We start from the raw sequence: 11,791 nt of genomic DNA, 5'->3' as shown, positions 1-11,791 counted from the left end.
GGGGAGAGTAGGAAGAGACAAAGTTAACTGGAGAGCAGGGACAGTAAAATGGAAGGTTCAGGAGACACCTTCTAGAGGAAGAGGTGATGCTGGGAGAAAAGTAAAAGCTAAAATCAGATAAAGGGCTTTGCTCATAGGCTAGATCTCAAGTCAAATGTACATATTCAAGGGCTTCCCAGGAGGCGCTAGGGGTAAAGAACCCACCTGCCAATGCAGGAGACACAAGAGATGTGGGTTTGACCCCTGGGTCGGGAAGATCCCCTGAGAGAAAATGGCAACCCACACCAGGATTCTTGCCTGGAAAATCCCATGGGCAGAGGAGCCTGGCGGGCTACAGTCCATGGGGTCACAAGAGTTGGACACGACTTAGCGACTATACCACCACCACTGGATGTCTAACGGGTTCTGTGTGGCTCACAGATCCATCTTCCACGAAATACCCCAGAGGTTGTTAACCATTTTATAGATACAACTAAAACTCAGCCACCCTTTCAGGGGCTGGGAGGCCATGGTGTAAGGCTGTATTAGCAAGAAACCAGTTTAAACAGGGTCACCCCCTACTTGCCCTCACTGCAACGTCTCCTTGGAAGGAGATGCGAGGCCTGGCTTTGGATGCCCCCGAACTCTCTGGAGCTCTGGGGCTCCACTTCCGGGCCCCACGCCTGGGTGGCGCATATGTGAGCTGCTGTTTGAGGCTCCCGGAGTTCAAGGGCAGGCCTGGCTTTCTTTTCTAAGCTTGCTCAGATCTTCAGCCAGCTTACCCACTTAGGAAGTTCGCCTTGCCCTTGTGGAGAACAAACATTTACAAAAGATGGCCTGGAATTCTGCTCTGGTGTCGTTTAGGGAGGCCAACTGTTCCCAAGGCTGCGGGCCAACTTTGCCTCAGCGAGAAGGCCCCTCCGTGTGGGCCCCTCATTACAGAGCTCAGGGTGCAAATGAGGTTGATGGTTTTCTGTTCTCTTCCCCTTACCCTTCTTATCTCCCATAGAAAAGAAGATTCACGGTGTTTTCCCTCATCCTGCCTTCATTAATCTTACTAGGCATCGGCAAAGCTTGTTCCATGAAAGCCCTGATGGGGAATGTTTTCTTTACTGAAGTTCACGATTCTCCTATTCAAATCACTAATTTCCATGGTTTCACCTCAGTGCTTTAGTGCTCTCAGGCCTTTCAGGAATGAGCTCAATTATCAACCCCGAGTGAATCTGAAACCTGATTCCATCTTCTTATGATCTGATGAAAGGAATGGGGTTTTATAAATGTCACTAAAGAAACAGTCAAACCTAGACTGCTAGTGGCTGGCGAGGCAATAATTCCCCCCTGTGAACTTGTGGCTTATTAGCTTTCGAATATTTGAAGCAGATCAGTGGTCCGGTGGTCATTGTGTGTCTTACAGGGTTAAGATTTTACTCTGAAAAACATTCCTTATAATACTTGGCATGCACATTCCAAAAAAAAAAAAAAAAAATCCTATCACAAGACTGGCAGTTTTTAAATTAATTATTTGAGCTTGAACAATTCAAAAGCATCATCAAATTAAAACAAGGTAATTTGGCACAGAGGTTATTGCCCATCATGTCTTCTAATTACTTTTCTGTATTTTGAAAAAACAAAAACAAAACATTAAATGCTGAGATAATGAACTTTGGGGGCGGCGTTCCGCAGCAATCCCCTTGGTGATGGAAAAACAGTGCTGACTTCCAAACAGACCCATCTGATCTTTCCCAGAAAGATCTGTTTGAAGGAAGTGGCAAGTCAAAGACTCAGGCTCCTTAGAACATCTTTATAGCACCGCAGCCACAAATTGCACACATGGTTATGGAGTAAGGAGAATTAAAAAAAAAATAGACACGAGGGTGCTTTAAAAAAAATTCAACTTTTAAAGTATAATTTACATATTATTAAGTACATCCATTTTAGGTGTGTAACTTAATGAGTTTTGACAAATGTACACGGCTGTGTAACCACCAGTGCAATCAAGATAAAGCACATTTCTATCAGCCTCCAACTCTCCCTGTGTTCCTCATAGTCCATACCCCTCATCCATTCCACTTTTTAGGCCCAGGCAAGCACTGATCTATTTTCTGCCACTATAGATTAGGATCTCATATAAATGGAATCATAGAGTATGTACTTTTTTGTGTCTAGCTTCTTTCATTCATCAAAACATTAAAAAAAAAATCCATCCATATTTCTGTGTAAATCCATAGCTTGCTCTTTTTTATTGCTGAGCAGTATTTTATCGTATGGATGTATCAAAATTTGTTTTTTTTCCCCAGTTTTTTCTATTTTAATAAAGCTGCTATGAACATTTGTGTATAAGTCTTTGTGTGGACACATCAAGTCCTTTTACAAGAATAAATATAAGAAATATAAAAGGTTTGTGTAGAGCCCATAAGTGCAGTTGTCAAAGGGGAGAGGTGGGTGATGTAAATGAGGAAAGCAGGGTAGGTATAAGCCAAAAGGGGTAGTGGGGACTCCAAAAATTTACCATAGGAATAGTTTTAAACTCTTGGTTTGTTAAGAAATATGAAACAGTAATGGATCAAAAGTAAGAGCTTTACAGATCCACTCATTCCTTTGGGTCAAGGAGCAAAGCACCTTTTCCAGACTTTCCCTTTCCCACAAGCATCATGGCATTAAGAATCAAGAACATAAAATCTGGGCTTGAGACAGTCTTGGGTTTGTGTTCCTGATCCACACCCACTAGCTATTTATATGATCCAGGACAAGCTTCCCAACTCTCTGAATCTTACTTTCCTTATTTGTAAAATGGGGGTGGTTTGATAACAGCTATCTCATAGAGGGTGATAAAGAATAAATGAAATAAAGGCTTATTGGGATTAGTCTAAACATTTCCAGAAAAGCACTGATTCTCTCCCTTACTTTGGCATAAGTTGCATGCCAGTCCCAGACACATTACTCCATCTTATGTTATTAAATCCTCATTCTATTTTATTAAACAGGAAACAAGACTCGGAGCGATGGTGAGCCCAACGATGAGAGTGGAGGAGGAGAACCACCAACTCTAGCTGGACTTTGTGATGCTTCCCGAAAGCACAAGCCGTGGCCTGACACTTTTTGAGACCCTAGATGTCTGTCCTCACACATTTGCAGTGAGTCTCACCTTTCCCCATCACTGCAGCCTCTGCCACTGTCCACAGCCCATATGTCCGATGTTCTCAGGAGTAACTGGAGGCAGAACTTTCCTAAAAGCAGCTCTCAGGCTAACCTGAACTGGGCTTTCAACTCAAGTACTGCTCCACACTGTTGTCCCAGGACCTGGTTCAGTGCCTGGCATGTGGTAGGACCTCAGTCTATGTGCATTGAAGGAAGGAAGAAAGGAGGAAGGAGCATTCTGGGCACAACATAGCTGCTCCCAGCGAGAACATTCTTCCTACTGCCTGCGTATGTGCATACGTGCATGCGTATACACACACACACACACACACAGCTTGAACCCATGAAAGATTGCAATAAAATGTAATTATATCCCAGTAAAGGAGAATTAGGCAGATTATTTCTATAGATGTGGTGTTGTTTTTGGGCTTATATAGTCTCTATTGAAAATTTTAAAGTCTATAGTCATTTGCTTTAAATTTTATATATTTGATATGTGTACACACACAAACACACACACACACACACACACGTGTGTATGTGTGAGCTGACTTACCAGAGAATAAAAGTTCAACTAATAAAAAGATTATATTTAATTAGGATATTAAGGAATATCTGCATACTAAACATTTTCATTCTAATGAGAGAACTTTCAACTCTGATATTTTTTGTTTGGTTTTCATTTGCTTATGAAAATTTGGGAGCAACTCCTACAAAGAACACATTTCTAGTTTTTTCTTCCCGCCTTAATGGTGGATATAAAACAATACCAAAATTTTCAACTCCAGGCAGTGTTTGGCAGGAGAGGATCTATTATAAGAAATAGATCAAAGATCTTAAATGACCAGGTATCTGGTGAAGTGCTCAGTAGAACAATTTTTGAAGAGATATTCTTAGAAACCGGTAACTTCTTTCTGCTGTCCCTTCATATCATGCTGGGGCTAGGTTTTTCAGTGTTGTAAAAGATTGACTTGTGGGTAATACAATCACACCTAGAGAGCTGAAAGAGACTCAAGGCAGCACCGAGTTCCAAAGCTTCACTTTCTTGAAAAAGAAAGTGAGATATGGAATCTAAAAAACAAAACAAGCGAATGAACCCAAAACAGAAGCAGACTCATAGAGAACAAACTGGTGGTTGTCAGAGGAGGCAGAATGGGGAGATGAGTGAAATATGTAAGGGAATTAAGAGGTCCAAACTTGTAGTTATAAAATAAATAAGTCACAGGAATATAAACTGCAGCAGAGGGAATATGGTCAATAGTATTGTAATAATTTTGTATGGTGACAGTAACTAGACTTATCATGGTGATCATTTCATAATGTATAAAAATATCTAATCTCTCTGTGGTACACCTGAAGCTAACATAATATTGTAAATCAATTATATTTCAATAAAAAAAGAAAGTGAAATGACTCCTTTAGTTCACAAAGCAAATAAGTGGCACTGGTAAGTCCAGAAGCCCAGATCTAATAGCCATGCCAGTGTTAACAAATGCTATACACCTTTCATTTTGAAAAGCTTCAAACATAGGAAAGCAGAAAAAAGTAATACAATGAACAATACACACTCCATATACATTCAGCAAATTTCAATATTTGCCACACTTGCTTAATATTTTTCTCTTTCTGTCTGTACACCTGAGTAAAATTTAAGACTTACATACAATTCTTTTTGTTCTTACAATATATTCCATTAAAGAATGGTGGATGGTGGTTTAGTCGCTAGGTCATTTCCAACTCTTGCGACCCCATGGACTGTAGCCTACCAGGCTCCTCTGTCCATGGACTTCTCCAGGCAAGAATACTGGAGTGGGTTGCCATTTCCTTCTCCAGGGGATCTTCCTGACCCAGGATTGAACCTGTGTTTCCTGCATTGCAGGTGGATTCTCTACCTCTGAGCCATCAGGGAAGCCCATTAAAGAATACTATACTCAAAAGTTACCTTAAAAATTCTTTTCTCTGTATGGTTATGATATCAATTTGATGTACAGTTAAGTTCATTTATTCCTGCTTTGATTAAACTGGAGGGCTTGTTTTTTTCCATTTGATATAAGAATTTTTTAGAATATAAACATTTAGTAGTAGTAGTGTTTACAGTATTCAAAAGTCCAGGTGATATAAAAAATGTCCTTTCCTTTTTATATCCTGATAGAAGTCTCACTCCCCTCCCCAACCCTTCTTCTTCATAATAAATATTTTAATCCTACTGCAGTTTGTCCTTCTTGTAGTTCTATTTTAGAAAAATAAGCAAATACATATACATTAAGAGTCTTCTTTCTTACATAAAAGGGAGAAATTACTATTACTATAATGCAATTCTGCAACTTCATTGTGTTTCATTTAACAATATATCCTGGAGAGATCTCTGTATTGGTTCATAGTTCTCTTTTATGGCTGCAAAACTTTCCATTATATGGATGATCCTGACAGCCCCCTTTTATTAGACATGTGGGCCATCTCCGATCTTTTGCCGTGAGATGCTACAGTGAATAACTATATTCTTTCATGCATATATTGTTTCAGATTTGTGGAGGCTTGTTTTCAGAGCAGACTCTTACAATATTGCTTGCCAAAGGGTAAATGCATGTATAATTTTAATGGATATGGCCAAATTCTCCTCCATAGGAACATAGCATTTTGTATCCTACTAAACCTGTGTGAGAAACCTGTTCCCACACAGCCTCACAGTGGTATCAAGCTTTGGGGTTTCTGCCAGCTAATAGGTAAGAAATGGTGTCTCAGGGTAGTGTTAGTTCACAGTTCTCTTATTATGAAAGAAGTTGAGCATTTTATTGTGTACTTAGAACGTTATCTGTATATCTTTTCCTATAAACTGTATGGTCATGTTTTATGCCCATTTTGCTATTAAGTTTTTCTCTTTTTCTTAGGAGACCTTTATATATTAGAGAATTAGTCCTTATTATAAATAAAAGTTACAAATATCTCCACCGCCATCTTTGTGTTTTGTTGTTATTACTGATGTAGTTTGCCTACGGTGTTATTTTGTTACTCAATAAAAAGCTTTTAATGCATTTAAAGTTATTATTTTTTCCTTTTATTACTTTCAGCCTTTGAGTCATAGGCTTTCTTCACTGCAGATTATAAAGGAATTTCTTTTTGATAATGCTCTGCCTTTACTTTTTATTGATATATTTAGATCTTGGGTCCATTTGGCATTTATTCTGGTAACTATAAGTTTTTATACAAGTTTTATACAAGTTTTTATACAAATTTCATTTTGGCATTTGACTTTTTCTCTATTTCATAGCATTTTTAAGATTAATCAATCAAATGTTTTTATATTTTATCATTGGCATCTTTTCTGCTTTTAAAAGTATAGTATACATCAACTGTGGTCAGAATGAAAAGCAAAGTATAAAGAAGCAGAGAATCAAGACAGTATGGTACTGGCACAAAGACAGAAATATAGATCAATGGAACAGAATAGAAAGCCCAGAGATAAATCCACGAACTTATGGACACCTTATCTTTGACAAAGGAGGCAAGGATATACAATGGAAAAAAGACAACCTATTTAACAAGTGGTGCTCGGAAAACTGGTCAACCACTTGTAAAAGAATGAAACTAGAACACTTTCTAACACCATATACAAAAATAAACTCAAAATGGATTAAAGATCTAAATGTAAGACCAGAAACTATAAAACTCCTAGAGGAGAACATAGGCAAAACACTCTCTGACATAAACCACAGCAAGATCCTCTATGACCCACCTCCCAGAATATTGGAAATAAAAGCAAAACTAAACAAATGGGACCTAATGAAACTTAAAAGCTTTTGCACAACAAAGGAAACTATAAGTAAGGTGAAAAGACAGCCCTCAGATTGGGAGAAAATAATAGCAAATGAAGAAACAGACAAAGGATTAATCTCAAAAATATACAAGCAACTCCTGCAGCTCAATTCCAGAAAAATAAATGACCCAATCAAAAAATGGGCCAAAGAACTAAACAGACATTTCTCCAAAGAAGACATACAGATGGCTAACAAACACATGAAAAGATGCTCAACATCACTCATTATCAGAGAAATGCAAATCAAAACCACAATGAGGTACCATTACACGCCAGTCAGGATGGCTGCTATCCAAAAGTCTACAAGCAATAAATGCTGGAGAGGGTGTGGAGAAAAGGGAACCCTCTTACACTGTTGGTGGGAATGCAAACTAGTACAGCCACTATGGAGAACAGTGTGGAGATTTCTTAAAAAACTGGAAATAGAACTGCCATATGACCCAGCAATCCCACTTCTGGGCATACACACTGAGGAAACCAGATCTGAAAGGGACACGTGCACCCCAATGTTCATCGCAGCACTGTTTATAATAGCCAGGACATGGAAACAACCTAGATGCCCATCAGCAGACGAATGGATAAGGAAGCTGTGGTACATATATACCATGGAATATTACTCAGCCATTAAAAAGAATTCATTTGAATCAGTTCTAATGAGATGGATGAAACTGGAGCCCATTATACAGAGTGAAGTAAGCCAGAAAGATAAAGAACATTACAGCATACTGACACATATATATGGAATTTAGAAAGATGGTAACGACAACCCTATATGCAAAACAGAAAAAGAGACACAGAAGTAGAGAACAGACTTTTGAACTCTGTGGGAGAAGGTGAGGGTGGGATGTTTCGAAAGAACAGCATGTATACTATCTATGGTGAAACAGATCACCAGCCCAGGTGGGATGCCTGAGACAAGTGCTCGGGCCTGGTGCACTGGGAAGACCCAGAGGAATCGGGTGGAGAGGGAGGTGGGAGGGGGGATCGGGATGGGGAATACGTGTAAATCTATGGCTGATTCATATCAATGTATGACAAAACCCACTGAAATGTTGTGAAGTAATTAGCCTCCAACTAATAAAAAAAAAAAAAAAAGAAGCAGAGATATCACTTTTAGGACCATGCAAATTTTCATTTTTACAGTAATATTTTTTATTATTGTGATAATACAGCCTATATAGCTTTGTTGGCAATGCACGCCAATATTCTTGCCTGGAGAATTCTGGGGACAGAGGAGCCTGGTGGGCTGCCGTCTACGGGGTCGCACAGAGTCGGACACGACTGAAGCGACTTAGCAGGAGCAGCGGCAGTCGCAGCATACAGCTTTGTATCCTCCTCTTTTCCACTTAACATTCTAGCATAAGCACTTTCTGATGGTCCTAAAAGTGATTCATAAACGTGTATTTTAGTGCCTGCAAAATAGTCCCTAATTTGGATACATTAATATGTACGTACCCATTTTCACCTTGTTGATATACATTTTTTGGTTACTCTTTCAATTGTGTAACCAACTCTGTGATGACTATGTCTACATGGTTCAATTTGGAAGAGAGGTTCCAGAAGAGGAATTGCTATGTGAAAACTTAAGCACCTTTTTTTATACTCCTGATTCATAGTTCTGAATGCTTTCTAGAAAAGTGACAGTAATTAACATTGCCACCAACATATGACACTATCACTACAGCATTTTTGAGAAACATATTTTCCCTTCAACAAACTTTTCTTTTTTAGATCATAGAGGAAAGTGAAATTCTTAGCATGGAGCAGATAAAAAAGTATTATTCAGAATATCTTTTCATTGACCAGTAAATTTAGTTTTATCTTCCTTAAATTATGTATAAGTCATGATAGTGATGTTTACATAATCAAAGGGCTTCCTGGTAGCTCAGCTAGTAAAGAATCCGCCTGCAATGCAGGAGACCCCAGTTTGATTCCTGGGTCAGGAAGATCTCCTGGAGAAAGGATAGGCTACCCACTCTAGGCTCAGCTGGTAAAAAATTCGCCTGCAGTGGAGAGACCTGAGTTTGATCCCTGGGTTGGGAAGATCCCCTGGAGGAGGGCATAGCAACCTGCTCCAGTATTCTTGCCTGGAGAATCCCCATGGACAGAGGAGCCTGGTGGGCTGCAGTCCATGGGGTTGCAGAGTTGGACACAACTGAGCGACTAAGCACAGCACATAATCAAAACACTACTAAAATTTCAGATGTATAATTTGCATCCAAATAATAAAAAATGTCTCATATTAATCCTTTTTAGCAAATATGTATTGTCTTTCATGTTCCAGGAACTATGTGGGTCACGTGAGATATACTGGTAAACAAAAGTCACTTCTTGATGTATTTAAGTTACTGGGCCAAGCCTTGAAGCATCTGAGTTTGCTACATCTATATATTAGGCTGTCTTGCATTTATTCTTTTGCAAATATGTATCATTTATTTATCAAACAGGTATATGTTGATTGCTTCCATTGTGCCAGACACTCTTCTGGGATCTCAAGATAAACCAGTAAACAAAGACCCTCCCTCAGAGAATCTGTCTTTTAGAAAGGGAGCATGCAAGAAACACTAAATGTAACAAATAAGTAAGCTACATAATGTGTTAGAAGGTGGTAAGTATATGGGTAAACAGAGCTTGGAGCTGTCAGAAGCAGCATTGCACTATGTAGGCAGAGTCCTAACCCCCAGTCTCCTCCACTATTAATTCCCACTAAGTTTTCTTTAAGGGCAAAAATATTCTTGCATCTTTTCAGAAACTTTTATTTTTGACTAGTTTTAAGCTTATCTAACAGTTGCATGAAGAGTGCAGCCAGTTCCTAGATACCCTTCACCCAGTTTCCCCAAATGCTAACATCTTACAGACCCACAGCATAATCATCAAACCCAGGAAATTAACATTGATACAATTTGAATTTCACCAGTTTCCCTCCCCAGTGTTCTTTTTCTGTTTCAGTATCTCATCCAGCATGTTACATTGCACCTGGTTGTTAATTCTTAGCCTCCTTAAGTCTGTAAGAGAGTGTGATAAGCTTTCTAAATCTTTTATGACCTTAACACTTTTGAAGAATAACCATTGTTTTGTAGAATATCTCTAAATTCGGATGTCTGATGCTTTCTCATAATGAGAGCAAGGTTATGAATTTTTGACCAGAACACAGAAATTATGTGACGTCCTTCTCAAATCAAGGGGACCATGATGTCAGTATATTTTTATAACTGGTAATTTTAACTTTGATCATTTGGTTAAGGTAGTATCTGAAGAGTTTTTCCACCGAAGAATTACCATCTTTCCCTTTGAAGTTAATAAATATCTTGAGGGACATGTTTTTGGGACTTTTCATTTTTTCCCATTTGTGTTTTCCCTGCCCTTGCTCGGCCACTTTTCCAAGAAGTCTTGGTTCCTTTTATTGGAGGATGATGTTTAGAAACGGAGATCTGGGCCCTGGATGTGAATGTTGAGACTGGGTACCATAGTTTCTAGGTCCTCTCACAACTAGGAAATTATATAACTGTAAACCACTCATATATACTCATCAGTACCATCTATACCCACCTATGTTTCTGTATGTATTTTTCACCATGTTTTTATCTGTGTATGCATTGCATGTATATATATACAATATATGAAAAAAGTAAATGTTAGTCGCTCAGTGGTGTCTGACTCTTTGTGACCCTATGGACTGTAGCCTGCTAGGCCCCTCTGTCTATGGAATCCTCCAGGCAAGAATATTTGAGTGGATAGCCATTCCCTTCTCTAGGAGATCTTTCCCACCCAGGGATCAAACCCCAGTATCTTGCACTGCAGGGAGATTCTTTACTGACTGAGCCACCATCAGTTTATACTGATAGCTTGGATTTCAATTCAACAACACAGGGTTCATGTTAACCTTTTCCTTTTCTTTATTTGCAATGGCTTTCACTAACAGTGAGAAATCAGGCTGTGATTATCCATAACCTATTTATTTATTTGTCTCAGTAAACTTTTAATAAGACATCTTTATTAAGTAGAAGACTATATTTACAGGTAGTTCTCTTTGTCATTGGCCTGACTATATTCAGTCAAAAGAATACTGTTTTCCATGGTTACTTAACTCAGCTCTTTTCATCCTCCTTCCTATAGTGAAGTTACACAACTCATTTGTAGTATTTGCAATCTACTTTTCCCTCTATATCCTGGTTAATTTCTGTTTTATTTTTTAGGGCATATAAAAAAAGATATCTGAAATATTACTATGGTTTTAAAAAGCAGGGCTATAGGAAAAGGTAGACTCAAAGATGCTATTCATCTTTTAAAACTCATTTCTTGGTACCATGTTGGCAGTTCAATCAATATTTGCTGAGTAAAAGAATAATTTATAATGTCAGTGCAAAATGTTGATGTTCTGAAAGCACAGTTACGATAGTATTTGAAACTAAAATGATGGTATTGGAAAAACATGGCTGGGAAAGAAAAATTTAGAAGAAAAAAATATTAACAGAATCAAGCTAACTCAGAGGGGAAAACGGCTTCAGAGTCTCGCTTTGGCCTTTCTGATTTAATTCTGCAGCTTTTCAAACACTTCTAAGGAGTCATACACAAATTTGAGAAGTGCCAAATTTGTGAAAGATGTCTCAAAAACTGAGTAACGCTCATATCAGAGTTGAAGTTAGCCACAAAGCAGAGTTACCTGCAACACCATTTTTTAATCCATATATATATAGATAGATATAGATTAAATTTCTACAGAATCTCAGACATCTTCTTTCTGTTTTCTGTGTCTCATTGTAGAATTTAAAAAACTTTCAAACAAAAGAACACATTTAATTATTTAACATTATGAATCTGCATGCTTCCTCTAAGTAAATGTCTAACAGGCCACAAATA

The sequence above is a fragment of the Dama dama genome, chromosome 1 (genome assembly GCF_033118175.1).
Source record: "Dama dama isolate Ldn47 chromosome 1, ASM3311817v1, whole genome shotgun sequence".
NCBI classification, from domain to species: Eukaryota; Metazoa; Chordata; class Mammalia; order Artiodactyla; family Cervidae; genus Dama; species Dama dama.
The sequence above is the reverse complement of the archived record's forward strand: the minus strand, read 5'-3'. Positions refer to the sequence as shown.